The sequence below is a fragment of the Pollicipes pollicipes genome, unplaced genomic scaffold, assembly GCF_011947565.3.
Source record: "Pollicipes pollicipes isolate AB1234 unplaced genomic scaffold, Ppol_2.1 Scaffold_7261;HRSCAF=8764_pilon_pilon_pilon, whole genome shotgun sequence".
Classification (NCBI taxonomy): domain Eukaryota; kingdom Metazoa; phylum Arthropoda; class Thecostraca; order Pollicipedomorpha; family Pollicipedidae; genus Pollicipes; species Pollicipes pollicipes.
This window is the reverse complement of record NW_023597054.1, coordinates 38,212,918-38,218,917: the sequence shown is the minus strand read 5'-3', so window position 1 is coordinate 38,218,917 and position 6,000 is coordinate 38,212,918. Positions and strand designations below refer to the sequence as shown.

Here is a 6,000-nt window from a genome sequence, read left to right as displayed (position 1 = left end):
GATAATGTAAGAACGATCTGCGTTTTGCATTTGAATAAGCGACAAAGATTACACTAGGCAGTATGTTCCTAAAACAAAAAGTTCGACCCGGGTCATCTTAGGTCAATGAACTGTTTTGACCTCTAAGAAGTCAGCTGAAGATGCATCATGCGGCTCCTGCCGTCATTAAATTCGAAATGAGCACCGGAAACTATCGCTTAAAAGATGTTAAAAAACAAAATAGTTTTGCCAGGTTGCTGGTATTACGTCCATGCCAACTTGAAATCGATGACTTTGTTTGCTGAAGCATCAGTCACGACCTCGTAAGTTCCATCTTTTGTGAATTGATTTTTTCACTCCCACACGGTCTTTTTGCCATAAAATTGTTCACTCCCACCCCAGTTCAAAAGCGATTCTAGCTCCCTGGCCGTTCATCTATCAATAAATAAACAACTGCTGCCAATAATTCCGATACTCCTGCTGACCTGAGCACATATGCGTCCGATATGGGATGCATTCAGCTGCATTCAATCCCTTTTAAAAGGCCCAAAGTATCTTATTTCGTATTTGTTGTTGATGAGGATCCTTAACTTGATGTTAATCAATAAAAATATTAGGGCTGAACCATGATAGTTTTGAAAAGTGTTGTGTGGATGTTTTACTTTTGCTGAATGAGGGACAGTTGGCTTAAAGCCAACCAGACATTAAGTTAGTTGTAAATGGAGAAAAATTACAGTCCTAGCGGGTCTCTGCAGAAAAAAAAGAAAAGCTGCGGCAACTTGACAAGTGGATCATCATTGAGCTTATCTTAAGCAAGTCGTTTGTACACATGAGGAACTGAATGCGATTTAAAATTGGCATTGATCCTTGTGGAACACCAATGCTAATGTTTCGGTCAGTGTGAACAGTCCAGACTTTTAACGCCCTGTTTTCCTCCAGACAAATAAAAAGACAAGTTGATGTTACTTGTAACGCAACCCAAATCTATATAAATTTTGGAGAAGAATGTCGAGGTGGAGAAGATGATACAGGTGATTAAGACGTGAAAGGCCGTCTTGAAATAGACAAGACAGTAGTATTAGCCTTATTCCTCGGAAAAACCAGAGGAATAAAAATATAATTAGATAGTTAGGTTGATATTTCGGCAACATGACTCTCGGAATAGCGGCAGAAGTGAATTCATTGAATTAGCAGAGTTCACTTCTGCAATTGTTTCGAGGAAGGCATGGTGCCGAAATATCAACTCAACTGTATTTCCATTCTCCTGGTTTTTCCGGGGAATAAGGCTAATATTACTGCCTTACCTATGTGACTAATGTTCCTCGCTAATGCACTGAACAACTCACGTAACTTTGAAATAGAAAATATGCCATTGAAAATTCCCCATTTTCTAATGCTTGAGTCACTTCTTTTTGTAGTATTAGGAGTGGCATTGACACGTCACTGCGACGCTTACCTCCTTCAAAACTGAAAATGACAACGTCTTGTAGAAGGTCCTAAGGATCTCGGTGCTCCCTCAAGTTTTCGTTTCTCGCTAACCGCAGCACCGTCGGCGGGCTTTGTTTTTCACCTGCCCAGGCCATGGTGGGAAAATAACCAGAGCAACAGCGGCGCACATGACAATGCAGGTCAATATAAACTTTATCTGTGAAAACTTCAAGCCTTTGCAAGAAGCACGCCTTTAAGCGGCCCCTACCCGCAGCCTATTCACATTTCGATTCGTAAGCATTCGACTCAAGAGCATGCATTTTATTGACATCCGGTTGGACTTACTAGCATTTCGTCTCCTTGACACGTTGACAAAGGCATGCCGGCGGATTGCCGTTCGACTTGAAGCGTCTCGCCATCTCGACAAGGCGGCAAAAAGACACGTGGACAAACCAACAGTCGTGTAAATGCATTCGGCAAAAAGACATTTGGCTAAGTGCACTGTGGCTATTTGTCCGCACACCCAGGCGAAGCAGCAGCCCTTCTTTGTTGTCGTTGGGTAAATGGTCGCGAGGAACAGGCCGACAGTCGTGGACAGGGACTGTAGGCATACAACGCTAAACAATCTAGGTTAGATGTTAAGCTTTTGTCGTGCTGGAAATGTATCCAGTCCGGAGCCAACTACGCAGATCAGGAGGTCTCCCGAGTCAGGGAGGGACCAGTGTGGTGTGATGTACCTCTCTAATGGCCTTCGGGTCGACCAGTAAACCCCGTCCGCTGTCCACAATCCGGAGGCACACGCGCTGGGACTTGATGGTCCTCGAACCCTTGACCGGAAATGCTAATATTCAGCCTAGTGTTGTACTCATGGGGCCACCTGCCATTAAAGAACTAGTGGTCTCATTATTGTCGAACAACGTGAGTCGAAATAAGGTCAAAAATACCAAAAAGGCATCTCGTGTTTGCCTGTGAACATCTATTATTTCGCAGAAGCGACTAGTAAAACAGATTTCAGGTTTTTTAGGGCCAGCCACAGTTTTTTACAGGACACCAGCATGCAGCGAATTGAACATAGAGCGATTGCTAGCCCATCTAGCTATACAGATGCTATACAGTGCCCATCTAGGAATTAGAATGCGCGAACATACGCGTACATGCAAACGAATTCAAGCAAATAGGCATGACGCATCACGCTTCATTCAGCCATGCAAGCGAGTTAAAGTAAAAAGGCATCACACATCGCGAATCAGTTATACATGCAAACGATTTCAATTCAACAGGCATCGCACCCTTCGCGTCACGTATCACTTACACATGCGAACGATTTTAGAGCAGCACACACCACACATAGAGGCACATATCACGTTCGCATAATCGGCCATGATGAGCCATGTATCAAATCGGCCTGATGAGCCTTGTAATCAAACAAACCCTTGCACAACTCTTGAGTTGTCAGGCCGTGGCTGGTGGCTACTACATGTGATTTCGCTGTGTCTTTGAAGCGTCTTCATTGGGAAACGATGGCCCTTAAGTGCTTTCATTAAGGCTCGGCATTAGTAATATATTTTGAGTTTTTTTAGGAAGAAAGCTGACCATTACTATCTTGAAAACATTGTATTCGATAATGAAAAGAATTCTCGGTCGGACTGCCTCACACGCAACGGTGACCTGCCGCACACAACGCCGACAGGGAGAGACCCACCCCACGCGCCCGAGCAGCACCTGTTATACTGCTCCCAAGGCTCATGCCCGCAACACGATCTGCGTGCGACTGGCCGGCGCCACCGTGACGCACCGCCCCGAGCCGTGATTGTTCTCCTCACTCAGACATGAGTCATCACCCCACTCGCCTTACATGCTGACACACTGTCCCGGGGCATGGTCCACCGCTACAAACATCGCGCTCTCAAGATACAAAGAAGAGGATATTGAGAATACAAAAATTCCGATCGTTACAGGAACACGTGTAAAATGCACCCATAATGAAGACACTTCGAAGACACAGCAACAATCACATGTACAGTAGTCACCAGCCACCATGTAATAACTCAAGAGTTGTGTCAAGATTTGTTTGATTGCTTAGGGCCGAAGAGATTTTGTCGATAAATGGGCTTGTCCACACTTGAACGCGTCTTCTGTCATTGCACGCCTGCGTAGTGTCATTGTTGTCCGGCAGTTGGAATCGTGTTAATGTCCTGTAATGTTCGAGTCGCGTGTGCTTCCGGGGTGCCCCGCCGCGCAAGCGCATTGTCAGACGTTGTGAGAGTGCCGTGGTTACGCAAACGTGGTTTATGGAATTAAGTTTGCAGCTTCGAAATTACATCCGAACCTCGAAGGCTGTATTGAGGCGTATGTATATATTCCTCGGGAAAATTACACAGTAATGTAAAGTACAGAAGGTGCCCACAGCCTCGCACGCATTTCAAACAACGACTACAATTTCACTGAAATAGCGTAATAATGTAAGTTTACGGAATCTGCATGGAAAGCCCGTAATATGTGACGCGTCAATTTTTGCCCAAAATAATCCAAAGCACCTTAGACATACACCGGTACGAAAGTTATTTAAGAGAAGTGGGGAACTTCGTCCGACATACAAGCAAATGAAGTTCGCTCCCTTGAATGAGTGGCAAGTGAATGCGTGGTGGACAAAGTCATGCCCACGGCAGGTAGTTTTCCGAAAGTTTATTTTCTGCTGCGGTGTGGAGTAAGGGAAGGTAATTCGGAAATAGGTGTTGCAGTAAATGTCCCATGTGAACACGCTAGCAAAGCGGTCATGTTTATGGATCAACATCACTACTACGCAGGTAGTGATGCTGATTCATAAGCATTCAGCAAAGCAGTCATTCGATCAGCTCGCAGTCAGCCATAAAGGGGACAGACAGTCCAGGCCAGTGACCGCCGACGGCGGACGGGAGACGGGCTCATGCTAGGAATAGCCGAAAGAGGGGCTTTTATTCTGTGTCTTGGGCTTTACAGGTGAAACCCGGTGTTATGGCTTTTGTTACATCGTTTTGACACGCAATTAATGAAGCTTCCGAACCTGTTTTGTGCCTAAATGCCATCTCTCGAAACGCAGTCGGCGGTCGCCGTGTGAAAACTGTGACGCACTATGGGCCATTAATACGAATTCAATATTCTGACCACCCCGTACCCAGACCGTATTTGTACATCTAAACTGTGCGGGGTGCATGTCTCCCCAGTCGCCAAAATGCCAACCCGGTCGTGGAATTTCGCCTCCCTAGGCGGAAAAATGTTGAAATGGACAAATCATTTTAGTGGGAACAGGCCAGAACAGTCCCCCGACCTGTCAAACAAGCACTGGCTGCTTTGCCTGCTGCCTTGCTCTTTTTTTCTTTTGTGTGTGTGTGTGTATGTTTTGTGTTCCTACATCTGTATGCGCGAAGATATGCAGCAGCTGGTGGTTCGAAATAAACTGCATCATTTTCATTTTTTATAAATACGGCTTGGGGAATAGTACAAAATATAGGAAAATACTGGAAAGTGAGAGGATAGGTGGAAATAGATGAAGATTGGATAGTACAAAATATGGCAATTTTGTAACAAAGTAGTTTAGAAATAGCTAGGAAATAAATTATTTCATCGTAAACAGTAGTGGGCAGGTCTTGGCGCAGATGATATGAAACGAGAAATTGTTTCGGAGTTCGTGGTTAACGACTCAGGCAATAATGCGTTTCTGAGGTTATGGGACGTCTTGCTGATATCTCATGTAGCAAGTTCGTAAGGTCGTAGGAAGATTGCTGCACGTTCGCGCGTCTTGACGGAATACATAGCGGGCGAATGACCGGGGAGGCAACGGCTTAGGTTTTAGGTTGGGTATGTGGAAGTAGATTAGCACCGCATACAATGGCATTATTTAACATGATGCATTATTCTGAATGATCTGCATGTTGATGAAGTTTTAGCCCGAGGCAAGGTGGTCAGGGTATACATTGCTACCTCATGCTTACGGGCATTGTACATCAATCATCATTTTTAAGGTAAAATATACCGAAATTAATCGTAAAACAGGTCATCTAAGCTCTTGCCTTGGAACTTAAATAACTACGATAGCGAACATCCGACCGCAAACACGCAGCAACCGCGACCCCGCCATCATTGCTACGCATGATCACAACATTTATGCTTGATCACATTACCACGCATCAAGAACTATAAAAATGCGCTGGGGAGTCGCGGCGGCGGGGTGCGTGCGGCGCTAGGGAGCTCGCTATTGGAGCTACAAAAATTTGAAGGTAGGAGCATGCATCTACCTGTTTTACGGTTATTTGCGATATGTTCAGCCTTAAACACGACGAATGGCGTGCAGTGATTTTTTTCTAACATTAGGGACCAATGTATACCGACACCAGCAAGGTAGTGTCATTATCTGAAATGTAATTGATGAGCTTATACTTGCTTGTATTGTAGGTTATACTTGTCTCCAAAAAGAGCATGGTAAAGCTCAGGTCATCCAGAGGCTAGCAGTTTTTTGGTCCTTGGTCATCATCTCCCTATCTTTAATTTTTACATTAATTCAGAAAAAGCTGGAGAAGGCCCTCAAACTTAGTGATTTGGCCAGTTATGGAAAAT

The 6,000-nt window shown here is 44.8% G+C and overlaps 1 protein-coding gene across 1 annotated transcript in view; it reads left to right on the top strand.

Annotated features, from left to right (window-relative positions):
• Window positions 1–5,106: 5,106 nt before the first annotated feature.
• Window positions 5,107–6,000, top strand: part of LOC119111385 (KICSTOR complex protein SZT2) — a 59,867-nt gene continuing 58,973 nt past the window's right edge. The window contains exon 1 of the mRNA XM_037235198.1: window positions 5,107–5,244. The gene's annotated coding sequence lies outside the window, so the exon portion shown is untranslated. The remainder of the gene's footprint in view (window positions 5,245–6,000) is intronic.